Genomic DNA, 19,661 nt, shown 5'->3' with positions numbered 1-19,661 from the left:
ATGGTGAAACCCCGTCTCTACTAAAAATACAAAAAGTAGCTGGGCATGGTGGCGTGTGCCTGTAGTCCCAGCTACTCAGGAGGCTGAGGCAGGAGAATCACTTGAAGCCAGAAGGCGGAGGTTGCAGCGAGCTGAGATCACACCACTGCACTTTAGCCTGGGCGACAGAGCAACACTCTGTCTCCAAAAAAAAAAAAAAAAAAAAAAAGAAAGAAAAAGAAAAACAAAGGTTCTTGATATTTTTAATGGTATTATTAATAAATAATTCACATACCATACAATTCACCCGTTTAAAATACACAATTCAATGATTTTTGGTATATTCACCGAATTGAACAACAATCTCCACAATCAATTTTCAAATGTTTTCATTGCCCTATAAAGAAAGTCCAACATAGATACATAAAAAATAAAAAGAAATTAAAACATACCACCAGAGAAAAATCACCTTCACTAAAATGAAGACAGGAAGGAAGGAAAGAAAGAAGAAAAGATCACAAAACAGCCAAAAACAAATAACAAAATGGCAGGAGTAAATCCTTACTTATCAGTAACAACACTGAATATAAATGGACTAAACTCTCCAGTCAAAAGACACAGTAGCTGAATAAATAAAAAAAACCAGACCCAACGATGTGTTGCCTACAAGAAACACACCTCACCTATAAAGACACACATCAAATGAAAATAAAGAAATAGCTGGGCATGGTGGTTCACACCTGTAATCTCAGCATTTTGGGAGGCTGAGGCGGGCGGATCACCTGAGGTCAGGCATTCCAGACCAGCCTCACCAACATGGAGAAACCCCGACTCTACTAAAAATACAAAAAAATTAGCCAGGTGTGGTGGCGCATGCCTGTCTGTAATCCCAGTTACTTGGGAGGCTGAGGCAGGAGGATCACTTGAACTTGGGAGGCAGAGGTTTTGGTGAGCCGAGGTCACGCCATTGCACTCCAGCCTGGGCAACAAGAGCAAAACTCTGTCTCAAAAAAAGAAAGAAATGGAAAAAGATATTCCATGCAAATGGAAACCAAAAAAGAGCAGAGCAGAAGCAGCTATACTTAATCAGACTAAACAGATTTCAAGACAAGAACTATAAAAAGAGACAAAGAAGGTCAAAGGGTCTTATTCAGCAAGATGATGTAACAATTATAAATATATATGTACCCAACACTGGAGCACCGAGATACATAAAGCAAATATTAGAACTAAAGGGAAAGACAGACCCCAATACAATCATAGCTGGAGACTTCAACACTCTACTTTCAGCATTGGACACATCATCCAGACAGAAAACCAACAAAGAAATGATTTAATCTGCACTATAGACCAAATGGACCTAACAGATCACATGAATCACTCCCAAAAACACACCATATGTTAGGCCACAGAACAAGTCTTAAAACATTCAAAAAATATGAAATTATATCAAGTATCTTCTCTGACCACAATGGAATAAAAGTAGAAATCAATTACAAGATAAATTCTGGAAACTATACAAACACATGGAAATTAAATAATATGCTCCCAGATGGCCAGTAGGTCAATGAAGAAATTAAGAAGGAAATTCGAAAGTATCTTGAAACAAATGAAAATGAAACCACAAAATACCAAAACCTATGTGATCCAGTGAAAGCAGTATTAAGAGGAAAGTTTATAGCTATAAGCACCTACAAAAAAAAACTAGAAAAACATCAAACAAGCAACCTAACAACACATCTTAAGGAATTAGAAAAGCAAGAGCAAACCAAACACAAAATTAGTAGAAAAATAATAAAGCTCACAGCAGAAATAAACGAATTTGAAACAAAAATATACAAAAGATCAATGAAACAAGGAGTTGGTGTTTTGAACCAGATGAACTCAGAAAACAGAGAGACGATTCAAATAAACAGTATCAGATATGAAAAAGGAGACACTAAACCAACATTACAGGAATTCAAAGGATCATTCCAGGCTACTACGAGCAACTTCATACCGCCTAGAAAACCTAGAAGAAATGGATGAATTCCTATACACACAACCTACCAAGACCTGGTGGCTCCACTGCTGAATTCTATCAAACGCTAAAATAAGTACTAATACCAATCCTATGCAAACTATCTCAAAAAGCAGAAGAAAGGGGAGTAAGTACTTCCAAACTCATTATAGGAGGCCAGTATCACCCTGATATCAAAACCAAAGATATATCAAAAGAAAAGGGAAAACTACAGGCAGATATCCCTGATGAAGATAGTTGTAAATCTCCAAAATATACTGGCAAACCAAATTCAACAAAACATTAAAAAGATCATTCATCATGACCAAGTGGGATTTATCCCTTGGAAGCAAGGATGGTTCAACATATACAAATAAATCAAAGAGATACATCATATCAGCAGAATAAAGGACAAAAACCACATGATGAATTCAACTGATGCTGAAAAAGCATTTGATAAAATTAAACATCTCTTCACAATACTAAACCCTCAAAAAACTGGGCTTAGAAGGAACATACCTCACACAATAAAAGCCATATACAACAGGACCACAACTAGTATCATACTGAATGGGGAAAAACTGAAAATGTTTCCTCTAAGATCTGGAACACAAAAAGGATGCCCACTTTCACCACTGTAATTCAACAGAGCACCAGAAGTCCTAGCTAGAGCAATCAGACAAGAAATAAAGGGCATCCAAACTGGAAAGGAAGGAGATAAATTATCCTTGTTTGCAGACGGTATGATCTTATATGGAAAAACCTAAATACTCCATCAAAAAACTAGAACTGATAGACCAATTTTCAGTAAAGCTGCAGAATACAAAATCAACCTATAAAAATCAGTAGCATTTCTATGTGCCAATAGAGAGCAATCTAAAAAAGAAATCAAGAGGTCAGCCATGATGGCTCATGCCTGTAATCCCAGTACTTTGGAAGGCTGAGGCAGGTGGATCGTTTGAGGCCAGGAGTTTGAGACCAGCCTGGCCAACATGGTGAAATCCCATCTCTACAAAAAAATAAAATAAAAATTAGCTGGGCATGATGGTGTGCATCTATAATCCCAGTTACTCGTGAGGCTGAGGCATGAGAATCCCTTGAATCTGGGAAGTGGAGGTTGCAGTGAGCCAACACCGTGCCACTGTACTCCAGCCTGGACAACAGAGTAAGACTCCATTTCAAAAAAAAGTATAAAAAGTACTTACATAGTACTTGTATTACATTAGGTACTGTAAGTAATCTAGAGATGATTTAAAGTAAATGGGGGCCAAACGTGGTGGCTCACGCCTGTAATCCCAACATTTTGGGAGGCCAAGGTGGGTGGATTACCTGAGGTCAGGAGTTCGAGGCTAGCCTGGCCAACATGGTAAAACCCCATCTCTACTAAAAACACAAACGTCAGCCAGGTGTGGTGGCATGCACCTGTAATCCCAGCTACTTGGGAGGCTGAGGCAGGAGAGCTGCTGCAACCCGGGAGGCGGAGGTTGCAGTGAGTTGAGATCACGCCACTGCACTCCAGCCTGGGTGACAGAGCAAGACTCCGTGTCAAAAATAACAACAATAATAATATAGAAACAAGACTAGTTAGGTTTAGATTAATAGGATCTATAAATAAAAACGTCAACAGTAAATCAGAGTTCAATTTATTGAGCTAGAACAAAAACTTAATTTTTTTTGTTTTGTTTTTTGGACACAAGAGTCTCACTCTGTTGCCCAGGCTAGAGTGCAGGGGCACAATCTCAGCTCACTGCAACCTCCGCCTCCTGGGTTCAAGTGATTCTCCTGCCTCAGCCTCCTGAGTAGCTGAGATTACAGGCGCATGCCACCACGCCTGGCTAATTTATTTTTTTTAGTAGAGACAGGGTTTCACCATGTTGACCAGACTGGTCTTGAACTCCTGTCCTCAAGAGATATGCCCGCCTTGGCCTCCCGAAGAGTTGGGATTGCACACCTGGCCCAAAACCTTAACGTCATATAAAAATGAATAGGAACCATTTACCTCTTGGAACTACAATTATGAAACATTCAGAAAAACAGTAGAAAAATCTGAATCAGAATTCACTTCAAGGAAAACTAATAGTCATTAAAAGCACATTACACCAGAATTTAAACAGTTATATCAACACAAATACCCAAAAAACGGCAAATATTGTCAACATAAGCCAATTTAATTTAGGGAAACTTCCAGCACAAGCAATTATAGTGACAATTACAGTCACTAAAAAAGTAAATGAATGAGTTGGGCACAGTGGCCCATGCCTGTAATCCCAACACTTTGGAAGGCCAAAGTGGGTGCATCACCTGAGGTCAGGAGTTCGAGACCAGCCTGACCAACATGGTGAAACCCCGTTTCTACTAAAAATACAAAAATTAGCTGGGCATGGTGGCGTGCGCCTGTAATCCCAGCTACTCAGGAGTCTGAGACAGCAGAATCACTTGAACCCAGGAGGCAGAGGTTGCAGTGAGCTGACTTTGTGCCACTGCACTCCAGCCTGGGCAACAAGAGCAAAACTCCACCTCAAAATAATAATAATAATAATAATAATAATAATAATAATAATAGAAGAATGTTTGAATTAAACTATTAAGATTCCAAACATTTTACAAACATAAAATTCCTTTCTACCATTCACAAGTGTTTTCAAATAGGAAATCAATGAAGACTAAATAAATGTATTCCTTCTGCAAAGAGTTACAAGAAAGTTTCTGTGAGCGTCACAGTGGCAAATGTTAGTTTTAATTAATGAATAAATTAAGTTCTGTTTAGGAAAAAAAACAGAGATAAAAGAAAGCACACTATCTGACCCCTCCCCCTAAATTCATTCCAACTCCAATTAGGGCGTCCTGGTATTGACCAAGATAAAGAAAGAAATGACCACCACTGGGAAGCTGCCTCACTGAAAAGCCCAGGGATTTAGGGTACATAGAACACGGCCAAAAGGCAATTTCACAAGCACATGAGAACATGTGATGAAAATCTATCAGCACAGTACCTTAGATCTCTGAGACTAACTCAATGAAGACGCTAAACATCAGATGGCACTTTAAGCAAGCAAAATGCAATACCAAGACTATCCCACAGGTATCTCTAGCAACCCACAAGTTACAAGGAACACAAGTTCCTTAAAAAGGGGCGCTGAAAGGGCTGTGTTATAAACTTTCTGGAGACCAACTTGACCATACATATCAACAGTGTTAAAATCTGGTATATTTTATCTCCAACATTCTACTTCTAAGAATTAAAACTAAGGAAACACCCATTGCTCCAAAGATTTAACTACTCAGTTATTTTTGGAGTGTTTGCAATTGTTAAAAAATGGAAAACTACATATCCAACAATAGCAGCGCACAACTGAATAAAGTAGGACTTCTCCCCAGTATTGTACCTATCAAAAACACAAGATCTGGGCGTGGTGGCACACGTCCATAGTCCCAGCTACGTGGGGGGCTGAGGCAGGAGGATGGCTTGAATCTGGGAGTCTGAGGCTGCAATGAGCTATGATTACGCCACTGCACTCTAGCCTGAGCAACAGAGTGAGATCCTATCCCCCCAACCACCAAAACAAAGCGGGGGCTAGGCACAGTGGCTCACGCCTATAATCGCAGCACTTTGGGAGGTCGAGGCAAGCAGATCACCTGAGGTCAGGAGTTTGAGACCAGCCAGGGCAACTTCGTGAAACCTTGTCTCTACTAAAAACACAAAAAATTAGCCGGGTGTGATGGCACGTGGTTGTAGTCCCAGCTACTCAGGAGGCTGAGCCATGAATTGCTTGAACCTGGGAGTGAACCTTGCAGTGAGCTGAGATCGTGCCACTACACTCCAGCCTGGGTGACAGAGTAAGACTCTGTCTCAAAACAAACAAACACCCACAGGATCTAAAATATCACATACAGCTGCCATAAAAAAGAAAAAAATTGGCCAGGCGCGGTGGCTCATGCCTGTAATGCTAGGACTTTGGGAGGCCGAGGCGGGTGGACTGCCTGAGCTCAGGAGTTCGAGACCAGTCTGGACAACACAGTGAATTCCTGTCTCTACTAAAACTACAAAAAATGACCCGGGAGTGGTGGCATGCACCTGTAATCCCAGCTATAGAGAGGTTGAGACAGGAGAATTGCTTGAACCCAGAAGGCGGAGGTTGCAGTGAGTCATGATTGCGTCACTGCACTCCAGCCTGGGTGTCAGAGCAAGACTCCATCTCAAAAACAAAAAGTTCTCAGGGAAAACTGTGCTCTGCACAATCCTCCATCTGGCGAGGTGAGGAGATAAGAACAGGGATGGAGAAACTGAGGCAATAGGTAAACAACAGATGGTGCTTTATATAAGCAGAAGGCAATACCAAGGTTACCCTAACATCGCAGTCAACACACAGTTTGCAAAAGAACACAGTTCCTTACAGGTAGCCAGGGGAAGGCTGTGTTAAAAACTTTCAAAATACTACTGGTTCAGGTGAAAGGGACAGAGGTGGAGGAGGAGATGCTGACTTTTTATTACATGAGTTAACAAAAACACAGTTAATTGGGTCGGTGCAAAAGGAATTGCGGTTTTCGCCAATATGTAATGGCAAAAACCACAACTACTTTTGTACCAACGTGATATAAGGGGAGGAAAGGAGCTAGTAAAGGAGGAAGGCCGGCTGGGCGCGGTGGCTCACACCTGCAATCCCAGCACTTTGGGAGGCCGAGGCGGGCGGTCACGAGGTCAGGAGATCGAGACCATCCTGGCTAACACGGTGAAACCCCATCTCTACTAAAAATACAAAAAATTAGCCGGGCGTGGTGGCGGGCGCCTGTAGTCCCAGCTACTTGGGAGGCTGAGGCAGGAGAATGGCGTGAACCCAGGAGGTGGAGCTTGCAGTGAGCCAAGATAGCACCATTGCACTCCAGCCTGGGTGACAGAGCGAGACTCCGTCTCAAAAAGTAAAAAAATTAAAAAAAAAGAGGAGGAAGGCCTCCTGGTTGGGCACAATAACTCACACTTGTAATCCCAGCACTGTGGGAGGCTGAGGTGGAAGGATTGTTTGAGGCCAGGAGTTCGAGACCAGCCTGGCCAACACAACAAGACCTTGTCTCTAAAAAAAATAACTTTTAAATAAATTAGCTAGGCATGGTGGCGTACACCAATGGCCCAGCTACTTGGGAGTCTGAGGTGGGAGGACTGCCTCAGTCCAGGAGGTCAAAGCTATAGTGAGCTATGATCATGCCACTGCACTCCAACCTGGCTAACACAGTGATTAAAACAAAAAAAAATGTAATTTTGCAACTTAATAACATTTTATCAGAAAAAAAGTAAGTTAATATTCATTATGCCACAGACACAGGAAACCTTTCAGTCTCTCCCTCTCCAAAGCCCGCATATGTATGCCACATGGCTACTTGTCCAAGTTTTAAACTAGCTTTATTATAGTTTCAAAAACTTTTTTTTTTTTTTTTTTTTGTGAGATGTTTTGCATTGTCACCCAGGCTGGCATGCAGCAGTGTGATCTCTGCTCAACCTCTGCCTCCCGGGTTCAAGTGATGCTTCTACCTCAGCCTCCCAAATAGCTGAGACTACAGGTGCATGTTACCACGTCTGACTAATTCTATTTTTAGTAGAGACGGGGTTTCACCATGTTGGTCAGGCTGGTCTCAAACTCCTGACTTCAAGTGATCTACCCGCCTCAGCCTCCCAAAGTGCTAGGATTCTAAGCGCAAGCCACCACACCAGGCCCACCATTCATCTTAAATGAGATTTTCTACCTTAGTTTAAATGGGAAGTTTCTGAAAGGTGAGGAAGAGAGATGGGCAAGCCCACTCTCTATGCTGACCAAAGGAAATACACTGGACTTGTGCTAAGAGAGAATGACAGAAACTCACCTTCACGTAGCAGAAAGTAGCATTTCTCAAATATCCTGTGATGTCTGAGACCCTCGAAGAGCTTTAAGGCTGGGGTTACAAACCCTGAGCCTAGTAAGCAACAGTTATCGACGCGATGCCAGATTATCCAACACTTAGAGCTAAAGACACTTATCGGTATCAAAGACACCCGGTGCAAGTCCAGCACCCAATTGCCCTGAGCACTGCGCAGAAACCACCTTCCTGCCCCACCGCAAAGCAGTGCAGGCAGAATGAACCTTCAGAGAGACAAGTGAGAAGCAAGGAAGACACAGAACTTCAAGGTCTCCAGTAATCTCTGGGCTGCCAAGTCCAAAGCCGGAGCTACAGTCCCTAACTCATGTTGCTGCAGCATCTGACATAGAAGTGGGGTGGATCCTCTCCCAGCTTCCACTCCTGGTTTTCCTAACATTCATCTGGCCACCCCTTCCTTTTCAGGCTCCTTCAAAAGCTGGTGTTCCCAAGTTCCAGCTGGGGCCTCTGCTCAAGGGGGACACACTCATTCATGCCTTAACCCCATTTTATGTATCTACTCACCTCCAGATTCAAACACTCACCAACCAGAGCTCTCTCCTTAGATGACCCAAAGACCAACGAGGCCAAAACTTATCCCAAGGCAACAAATTGGCTCCTCCCCATAAGGAAAAACACGGTGATTTACCTAGTAATCCCTGCCAGCCATTCTTTTTTTTTTGAAATAGGGTCCTGCCATTCTTCTTTTTTTTTTTTTTTTTTTGAGACAGGGTCTGGCTCTGGTGCCCAGGCTGGAGTGCAGTGGTATGAGCATGGCAGCCACCTTGACTTCCCAGGCACAAACGATCCTCCCACCTCGGCCTCCCAAGTAGCTCGGACTACAAGCACATGCTACCACTCTCGGCTAATTTTTGTATTTTTTGTAGAGAGAGGATTTTGCCACAATGCCCAGGCTGGTCTCAAACTCCTGGGCTCAAGCAATCCTCCTGCATCAGCCTCCCAAATGCTGGGATTACAGACGCGAGCCACTGCGCCCAGCTCCTGCCAGTCATCCTTGATACTCTGGCTCTCCTACAACCAGTTACCAAGTCCTATCATTTCCACATTGTAAGTGTCTTCTCAAAGGCAGCGCTCACTCCATCCCCACTGACACTGCCTCCCTCAGCCAAGTTAAACTGTTGTCTGAGCTGGGTGTTCGCAGCTGTAATTCCAGCACTTTGGGAGGCCAAGACAGGTGGATCACCTGAGGACAGGAGTTAGAGAGCATCCTGGCCAACATGGTGAAACCCCGTCTCTACTAAAAATACAAAAATTTAGCTGGGCGTGGTGGTGTACGCCTATGATCCCAGCTACTCAGGAGGCTGAGACAAGAGAATCGCTTGAACTCGGGAGGCGGAGGTTGCAGTGAGCCAAGATTGAGCCACTGAACTCCAGCCTGGCCACCAGAGCGAGACTCTGTTTCAAAAAATAAATACATAAATAAAAATTCGTCTCTCATTTCCATGATATTGTTTCTGCATTCCTCCTACCTTGGACAGTGCCTGACACCGGGAAGGTGCTTAACAATAATAACGTCTACCATCATTGCCTACTTTTTGAGAGAGGCACCACTCTAAGAGTTTTGCACCTATTATGTATGATCCCTAAAACATCTCTGATCCCTAAAATATTTTACAGATGGGGAAATTAAGGCATATAGAAGTCAGCTAATGTGTCCATGATCACATGGGAAGTGAACCTGGATTCAAATCCAGTTGGCCTTCAGAGCCCATGCATTAACCATTAAGTTCTACTTCAGTCCAATAAATGATACAGGTTTGCAAAAAGAAGTCAATCTGGCAGGGCACAATGGCTCATGCCTATAATTCTAGCACTCTGGGAGGCTGAGGCCAGCCGATCACTTGAGCCCAGGAGTTCAAGACCAGCCTGGGAAACACAAGAAGACCCCGGGTCTACAAAGAATACAAAATTTGGCCGGGCGCGGTGGCTCAAGCCTGTAATCCCAGCACTTTGGGAGGCCAAGACGGACGGATCATGAGGTCAGGAGATCGAGACCATCCTGGCTAATACGGTGAAACCCTGTCTCTACTAAAAATATACAAAAAACTAGCCAGGCGAGGTGGCGGGTACCTGTAGTCCCAGCTACTTGGGAGGCTGAGGCAGGAGAATGGCGTAAACCCAGGAGGCGGAGCTTGCAGTGAGCTGAGATCCGGCCACTGCACTCCAGCCTGGGCGACAGAGTGAGACTCCATCTCAAAAAAAAAAAAAAAAAGAATACAAAATTTAGCTGGGTGGGGTGGTGCACACCTGTAGTCCCAGCTACTTGGGAGGCTGATGTGGAGGGATCACCTGAACCCAGAAGTTTGAGGCTGCAGTGAACTGTGACGGCACCACTGCACTCTAACCTGGGAGACAGAGTTAAACCCTATCTCAAAAAAAGAAAATAAAAAGGAAAAAAAAATTTCTTTTTGAGGAGTCAATCCCATCAAATGAGATAAAGGCAGAAAAGCATCCATATAATTTTGCAATCAAGACGTCAATAGTGATGTAAGCAAAACCCCTTTCACTAGGGTAATAGAGGTAAAAACCAGGTGACAAGGATGAAGGAGTGAGAAGAGAGCATTCCTAACAGCTACCACTTAGAACATGCCATTCCCAGGCTCGTGTAAAGTGCTTCACATAACATATTTTTTAATCTTTGCAACACTGCTAGGTAGATACTACTATTCCCACTTTACAGATGAGAAAACTGAAGCAAATGAGCTTCAGTAATTTATTCTAGGTCACACTGCAAATAAATGGCAGAAATGGATTCTGACTTAATTCATCTGACCCCAAAAGCCATGCTATCAATCACAATGCCAAGGTTGATAAGACAGTTTCAAGTCAAATACCAAAGTAAGGGGAAAAAAACCCAATCTCACATATCATAGATATACTAAGTGTATTTTAGTCATTGACTTTAACAAAGGCACAATTAACAGATTAACATTTTTGAAGCTTAAAATGTTTAACTCTTTTTTGTTTTTGAAGACTGAGTTTCAATCTCATCACCCAGGCCATTGCAATGGCGCAATCTCAGCTTACTGCAACCTCTGCTTCCTGGGTTCAAGTGATTCTCCTGCTTCAACCTCCTGAGTAGCTGGGATTACAGGCGCCCGCCACCACGCCCAGCTAATTTTTCTATTTTTAGAAACAGGGTTTCACCATGTTGGCCAGGCTGGTCTTGAACTCCTGACCTCAGATGATCTGCCCGCCTCGGCTTCCCACAGTGCTGGGATTACAGGCGTGAGCTACCATGCTCGGCCTATTTTCCATTTCTTCAGCAGGGTAACTCCCATCTCAGCACTCATTCATCAGTTAAAAGTATGAAGCAAAGACTAGCACAGTCTTCTGCCAATAGTGTCTCGTTTCTTAATGTGATACAGTTCAGAGTACAGAACAGACTTTCACAATAACTCACATTTAAAAGGAACCAAAGAGAGATGCTCGCAATGGTTCACGCCTGTAATCCCAACACTTTGGGAGGCCAAGGTCGGAGGATAGCTTGAGCACAGGAGTTGGAGACCAGCCTGGACAACAAAGTGAGACCCCGTCCCTTAAAAAAAAAAAAAACCCAAATTAAAAAAAAATTAGCGGCCAGGCACGGTGGCTCAAGCCTGTAATCCCAGCACTTTGGGAGGCCGAGACGGGCGGATCACGAGGTCAGGGGATTGAGACCATCCTGGCTAAAACGGTGAAACCCCATCTCTACTAAAAAAATACGACAAAACTAGCCGGGCGTGGTGGCGGGTGCCTGTAGTCCCAGTTACTCGGGAGGCTGAGGCAGGAGAATGGCGTAAACCCGGGAGGCGGAGCTTGCAGTGAGCTGAGATCCAGCCACTGCACTCCAGCCCAGGCTACAGAGCAAGACTCCAGTCTCAAAAAAAAAAAAAAACAAACAAAATTAGCTGGGCATGGTTTCACCTATAGTCCCAGCTAATTGGGAGGGCAAGGCAGGATGATAAGTTGAGTCCAAGAGTTCAAGGCTACTGTGAGCCATGGTCACACCACTGCACTCCAGCTTCGGTAACAGGGAGAAACCCTGTTTCAAAAAAAAAAAAAGATCAAATGAAAAATTACAAGCGAAAGCATAGTTTTAGTTGCTAAACATGTAGTTTAGGCAACATCAGTAGTCTCATAAAGACAAAAGGAAAAGAACGTAGGCTGATATAATTACATGTCTGGAACCAGACTTACTTCCAAAACTCAAACTTCCCATGTATTTCTCCTGACTTACAGTTAATGAATGCATCGTTACATTTTCAAAATCATGATATAAAACCATGGTAACATTCGACATTCCCCTTGCTTCTTAAAAAAATTCACTACGGTCTCAAGATGGAAAATAATTTATCTTTGTTCTTTAGTTTTTTAAATAATTGCCGACCGTCTTAAACACCAAAATTAAAAGTACTCCCATATTAAAATTTAATAATCTGGGGCTTAATCGATTTTTAAGAAAACAAGTCATGAGGGATGCCAAAATCAAATAAAAGCTAAAGGTTCAATATGAAACCTTAATGTAACAAAACTCAGTGTGTAAGACTGGGACACGTTTGAAAAACAGCACTTGTAACCAAACAGCACAAAAGTCCAAATGGCAGTGCTTCAAAGGCTATGTCATGTACTCCCCAGGATCACACTGAGGTATGTAACAGTACGCAGAAAAAACACTACAGAACTCTTGTCAAATGTATTTGATATGTACATGAGAAAGGTAACTTAAGGATTTCCACGTCCAAAATCAATCTAAATGAAAATTGAGTATGCTAAAACCTCTATCTTTCCTCCTTTCCAATTTTTCTTTTTAAAGAAAAGCCAAGGTTCTTTGTCCATTTTTCCTTTTTTTTTTTTTTTTTGTTTCAGATGGAGTCTTGCTCTGTCGCCCAGACTGGAGTGCAGTGGTACGATCCTGGCTCACCACAACCTCCGCATCCCAGGTTCAAGTGATTCTCCTGCTTCAGCCTCCTGAGTAGCTGGGATTACAAGCATGCGCCACCATGCCCAGCTAATTTTTGTACTCTTAGTAGAGACGGGGTTGCACCATGTTGGCCAGGTTAGTCTCGAACTCTTGACTTCAAGCAATCCACCGGCCTTGGCCTCCCCAAGTGCTAGAATTACAGGCATGAGCCACCATGCCTGGCTGCCCATTTTTCAACTGGATTTTTTGTTTTCTTGCTACTGAGTTGTTTGAGCTTTGTATACATTTTGGATATTAACCCCTTTTCAGGTGTATAGTTTGCAAGTATCTTCTCCAAATCCCTAGGAATTAAAAAATGGGCAAAGGACACGAACAGATGTTTCTCAAAAGACCGACAAATGGCCAACAGATATAGCTGGCCAACATATTCACAATCACTAGAGAAATGCAAATTAAAACCACAATGATATATCATCTCACACCTGTCAGAATGACTGTTATCAAAGAAAGACAAATGCTTGTGAGAATGTGGAGCTAAAGGAGCCATTATGCACTGTGGGAATGTAAATTAGTACAGCCATGATGGAAACAGTACAGGAATTCCTTTAAAAACTAAAAGTAGGCTGGGCATGGTGACTCATGTCTGTAATCCTAGCACTTTGGGAGGCTGAGGCAGGTGGATCACGAGGTCGGGAGTTCAAGACCAGCCTGACCAACATGGTGAAACCTTATCTCCACTACAAATACAAAAAATTAGCCAGGTGTAGTGGCGTGCACCTGTAATTCAGCTACTCGGGAGGCTGAGGCAGGAGATCGCTTGAACCTGTGAGACAGAGCGAGATTGTCTCCAAAAAAAAAAAAGAGAAAGAAAGAAAAAACTAGAAATGGAATTACTTTATGATCCAGCAATCCCACTACTGAATATATAACACCTACAAATTGAAATCAGGTTGTCAAAGAGATGTCTGTACCCCCATGTTCACTGCAGCACTATTTGCAACAACATGGACAGAAGCAACGGACATTATACTAAGAGAAATAAGCCAGGCACAGAAGCACAACATAGGATTCCACTTTTATATGGAATCTAAAAGACAATGGAACTCACTGCAGCAGAGAGCAGAACTATGGTTACAGAAGTGGGGGGGTTGGGGAACAGGGAGATAGATGATGGTCAAAGGGTACAAAGTCCATTAGAGAAAAAGGAACATATTTTTTCTGAGTTATACTGCACAGTGTGGTAAATATAGTTAATACAGTTATTTTGGGGTGGCTCACACCTTTAATTCCAGCACTCTGGGAGGCCGAGACGGGAGGATCACTTGAGCCCAGGAGTGCGAGACCAGCCTGAGCAACAAAGTGAGACGCTGCCTCTACAAAAAATAAAAAAATTAGCCAGGTGTGGTGGTGCACATCTGTGCTCCCAGCCACTCAGGAGACTGAGGCAGGAGTATCACTTGAGCCCAGGAGGAGGAGGGTGCAGTGAGCCATGATCACCCATCACACTCCAGCCAGGATAACAGAGCAAGACTCTATCCCGTAATAATTATTTTTTTTAATTAAAAAATAAGGCTGGAGCCGGTGGCTCACGCCTGTAATCCCAGCACTTTGAGAGGCCAAGGCAGGTGGATCACGAGGTCAGGAGTTCAAGACCAGCCTGCCCAACATGGTGAAACCCAGTCTCTACTAAAATACAAAAAAATTAGCTGGGTGTGGTAGTGTGTGCCTGTAGTCCCAGCTACTCGGGAGGCTGAGGCAGGAGAATCATTTGAACCTGGGAGGCAAAGGTTGCAGTGAGCCGAGATCATGCCACTGCACTCCAACTTGGACAATAGGGCGAGACTCCATCTGAAAAAAATAAATAAATAAAAATAAGGCCAGGTGTGGTGGCTCATGCCTGTAATCCCAGCACTTTGGGAGGCCGAGGCAGGTGGATCACCTGAGGTCGGGAGTTTGAGACCAGCCTGACCAACATGGTGAAACCCTGTCTCTACTAAAAATACAAAAATTAGCCAGGCGTGTTGGTGGGTGCCTATAATCCCAGCTATTCAAGAGGCTGAGGCAAGAGAATCGCTTGAACCCGGAAGGTGGAGGCTGCAGTGAGCTGAGATCACGCCACTGCACTCTAGCCTGGATGACAGAGCAAGACTCCGTCTCAAAAAATAATAATAATAAAATAAAATAAAATAAAGTCTAAGGCTGAGGCCAGTGAGGTCCTGAGATTAGTCATAAAATCTAGAGCAATTACATGGCATCCTGTTTAAATGGCTTCAAAGGTTCTTCAGGACTGGGCAAGAGAAACACACCATCTCTATGACGTGGACCAGATGTCATTAAAAACCCTCTGGAGAGGATTGAAGGGCTTGCCATTTATCCTTTGGCTGTAGCCAGAGCAGAGACCAGACTAGAGTTGTACTCCTACAAACTAAACACAGGCACTGAAACAATTCACAGACGTCAAATTTAATTTCCTGATTGTCAATACCAGATAGGAATGACAATCAGCATCTTTTTCATTGTCCTTAATAAGTTAAGCATTGTTTTATGCCACCGGCCTCTTACAGAACAAGACAAACCCATCATATGAAAACAATTATTTAGAAACCAAAGGCCAGGCCTGGCGGCTCACACCTGTAATCCCAGCACTTTGGGAGGCTGAGGCAGGTGGATGACTTGAGGTCAAGAGTTTGAGACCAGCCTAGCCAACATGGTGAAACCCTGTCTCCATTAAAAATACAAAAATTAGCTGGGTGTGGCAGCATGCACCTGTCTGTAGTCCCAGCTACTTAGGAGGCTGAGGAATCGCTTGAACCCAGAAGGTGGAGGTTGCCTCACTGCACTCCCGCCTGGGCAACACAGCAAGACTCCATCTCAAAAAAAAAACAAAAACAAACAAAACAAACAAACAAAAACCCAGAAATCTACCAGAAGCTGGACTGGATAGCTTATGCTTATCTTTCTTAGAAAAGCATTTAACCCTTAACTAGCTGTCTCTGCCAATATTTCTAGGCACTGACTGGCCACCTACCCAGCCTGGGTGCTTGTCCACCAACTGGCCCTAGTTTTTTCATTTCCCAGCTAATTCTGAATGGCCCAAATCCTCCTGATCTTTCTAGGTCCACCTCAAAAGTTACTTCATGAGTTTCGGGCCAAGCGAGGTGGCTCATGCCTATAATCCCAGCACTTTGGGAGGCCAAGGCAGGCGAATCACCTGAGGTCAAGAGTTCAAGACCAGCCTGGCCAACACAGTGAAACCTTGTCTCTACCAAAAATACAAAAAATTAGCTGGGCGTGGTGGCGGGCGTCTATAATCCCAGCTACTCAGGTGGCTGAGGCAGAAGAATCGCTTGAACCTGAGGGGCAGAGGTTGCAGTGAGCTAACTTTACGCCACTGCACTCCAGCCTGGGCAACAGAGGAAGACTCGACCTCAAAAAAAAAAAAAGTTTCTGATCCTAACCATAACAAAATCCCTAACACTATAGCAATTCAGTCCTGCCACATTTTCTAGCCTATTACTTCCTCTAAGTACATTCCTTGCAGGCAGAAACTATTAATATATTTGCACTTAGGCTGGGTGCGGTGGTTCAAGCCTGTAATCCCAGTACTTTGGGAGGCAGAGGTGGATGGATCACCTGAGGTCAGGAGTTCACCAGCCTTTAGTAGAGACATGGTGAAACCCTGTCTCTACTAAAAATACAAAAACTAGCTGGGCATGGTGGCAGGCGCCTGTAATCCCAGCTACTAGGGAGGCTGAGGCAGGAGAATTGCTTGGACCTGGGAGGCGGAGGTTGCAGTGAGCAGAGATCGCACCACTGCTCTCCAGCCTGGGCGACAAGAGCAAGACTCTGTCTCTCTCTCTCTCTCTATATATATATATTTGCACTTAGCTCCACTTTTCCTCCTTGCAACAGATGTATCTAGAGCCTAAACGGAGAAGGTGCCTGTCAACCAGCGTTTGGTGATTTCAGTATTGAGACTTCGGTGCTAGCAGTGATTCCAGTCCACCTGATTCAGGCCACAGGAATTCCCCCAGAATCTTCACTACAAGTTGAAACTCCGCATCCTTACTCTTAGAGAGTAAATGCTCTTGGGGTCAATGTACACGTAAGTATAACTTAGGTGCGCGACAAGTCTACTTCCTGTCAGAACCCCTAGATGAAAAGAGGAAGTAGGTGGACCCCCTTATAGGTCAAGCGCTGATGGAACATTCATCAACAAATGAGATACACATGCTCAGACCCTAAGCTGACCCAAGCTGACGGTGCTATGGAGACAAACCACTTTATCACATATTCACCACCAGCCTCGGAGTTTTTCTTCCCACTCTCTCCCATAGCGGCTCACCTTTGAGGCTAGAAAGGAGCAGTTCAGGGGGAAGCCACAATCCTCACAAAGCAGGCTTCAAAGAAGCTCACCATTCATCAGCCAGTGAAGGCTGTCCTCTGCTAGTTGAGAACCAAACTCAGACATTAGATTCTTCCACAAAGGCCTCCTCACCAGCTGTCCAATGGGTACGGCGTTCAGACGACTCAAAACAGCACCACAGGCCTGGTTTTATTACTGATGGTCCCCATCACGGGAACTGAAACTACATGCCTCTAGATTACCTTGCAATCACTCCTCATTTTATTAAAAATATGAATAAAGAATCCACCTCATTCTGGATATTTACCAATCTTGACATAGGGAACACCACTATGCCATTTAACTTTGTGCACATACGTGAGTCTCTCCCTCCCACCTTTCTGAGATGTGTTTCACTGGCAAACGGAGAAATACAAACACCCCCCAAAGTCGAAAAATGGCAAACGACCAACATGTTTCCCGTGCCAAATTCGAATTATCCAGGCCTCGGCTCCCGACGTGGGAAGTCCCGCCATCTCCAAGGCCGGCAGGGAACCCTGGCTCGGGGGACGTGGCTGGGCCAACCCCAGTGTGGGGGTACCCGGCCGAGGTCGGCCGATGCTGGGCGACCCCCGCCAGCAGCTGGGTCGGGGACCGCATTCCGAGAAGCGGGGAAAGAAGCTGGCGGAGAAGCCGCTCCCGACCAGCACGACCCCCGCTCCCAGCCCGGCGGGCAGCCCCGACTGGGCCCGACCCCAGCCCGCCCTCCAGCCCCGGCTCACCCCGCCCCGGCGGGCAGCTGCGCGCCCCGGGCCCAGCCGGGCCAGCTGCTCGGCGGACGCCCGCGGCCGCGCTGGGCTCACTCGTGGCGGCGCGTGGCGAGCCCGGGGCCGCTCGGCACCATCTTCTCCGCCGCGCCGGGGACAGCGTCCGGCTCCGCGGGGCCGACGCGAGGACCAGACGCCAACCGGGCTCCCGCCGCCGCCTCAGCTCGGGCTCCCACAGCCGCGGTTTCCGGGTGGAAAAAAAAAAAAAAAAAAAAAACACACACGCCACCTCCAACGCCGCCGTGACCTCCGACCCCGGGCGTCGACGGCGGCGCGGCCGGGACAAGCTTCGTCAGAAGCAGGCGGCGGAGACCAAGCTTCTGGAATGGGTCGCGTGCATGCGGACGTGCGTGGAGTGCGTGATGGACGTTTATGGGTCTGTGTGCGGGTCTGGTGTTGTGCGCGTGCGTGTGTACGTAGTGCGTATATGTGGCTCGTAGTGTGCATCGTGTACAACGGTGTGTGCGGTGCATGTGCGTCTGCGCGTGTGTGGTTTGTGATGGGTGTGAGTGTGGGTGTGTGCATGCGTAGATGTGTAGGGAGTGCGCACACGTTAGTGTGTGCATGCTCATGTGTGTGCTGTGCGTGTGTCTGTTGATGAGCTTGTATATTAATCACTGCTGATAAACATATAATTTTGGACCAGGAGCGGTGGCTCACGCCTGTAATCCCAGCACTTTGGGAGGCCAAGGCAGGAGGATCGCTTGAGTCCTGGAGTTCCAGACCAGCCTGGGTAACATAGGGAGACTCTGTCTCTATTTATAAATAAAATAAAATGAAAATGAAAATTTTAAAACTATAATTTTGTGCAATCACTTTGCAAAATAATTTGGTATTACGCAGTACACTTAAAGATATACACATCCTCTCTTCGGAATATATTACCCTGGAGAAATAGTTGCACCTATGCACAAGTAGACAAAATAATGCTCATAGCAGCAGTAATGTTTATAGCAGCAGTATGGCTCACTAAAAATTGGGGAGAAAAAGCAGATGTCCATACAGTCAAATGTAAAAATCAACTTTGACATATTCATGGTTTGGTTTGTTTTTGTAGAGACAGGGTCTCCCTATGTTACTCAAGCTGGTCTCGAACTACTCGGCCCAAGTGTTCCTCCTGCCTCGGCCTCCCAAAGTTCTGGGATTACAGGTGTGAGCTGCCACGCCTGGCCCATCTTCATGTTTAATCAGATACAAAAGACCAGTGAAAATTATTTAATACAACTCACACAATTATGGTAGTCAATTTCAGAATATATTGGCAGGGAACAAATCACAAAATGGTACACTGCTACGTGTTTCCATTATATAAAATTCAAAACAGGCAAGTTAATCAACATATTGTTTAGAGATGCATACATAATTGGTTGAACTGACATGAAGCATGAGAAAAAGATGCATAAACTTCATGTTAAGTGTTAGGGGAATGGGATGGGGGAGGAGCACAGGGCACTTTAAAGGTAAACAAAGTTTTGTTGTTACTTTTGAGACAAGGTCTTGCTCTGTCACCCAAGCTGGAGTGCAGTAGCGTGATCATGGCTCAGTCCAGCCTCGGCCTCCCATGCTGAACTGATCCTCTCGTCTCAGCCTCCTGAGTAGCTGGGACCACAGATGTGCACCACCGTGCCCAGCTAATTTTCATGTTTTTCTTAGAAATGGGTTTTCTCCCAAATTGCCCAGGCTGGTCTCAAACTCCTGGGCACA

General features: G+C 44.8%; 1 protein-coding gene across 2 annotated transcripts in view; it reads right to left on the bottom strand.

Annotated features, from left to right (window-relative positions):
• The window catches only part of TMEM248 (transmembrane protein 248), a 36,124-nt gene extending 17,907 nt beyond the window's left edge, over window positions 1-18,217 (bottom strand). For both annotated transcript variants that reach the window (XM_023196890.2, XM_023196891.2), the window contains exon 1: window positions 17,913-18,217. The gene's annotated coding sequence lies outside the window, so the exon portion shown is untranslated. The remainder of the gene's footprint in view (window positions 1-17,912) is intronic.
• Between the last annotated feature and the right edge of the window lie 1,444 nt (window positions 18,218-19,661).

This window comes from Piliocolobus tephrosceles, chromosome 8 (assembly GCF_002776525.5).
Source record: "Piliocolobus tephrosceles isolate RC106 chromosome 8, ASM277652v3, whole genome shotgun sequence".
NCBI classification, from domain to species: Eukaryota; Metazoa; Chordata; class Mammalia; order Primates; family Cercopithecidae; genus Piliocolobus; species Piliocolobus tephrosceles.
This window is presented reverse-complemented; position numbering and strand designations above follow the sequence as displayed.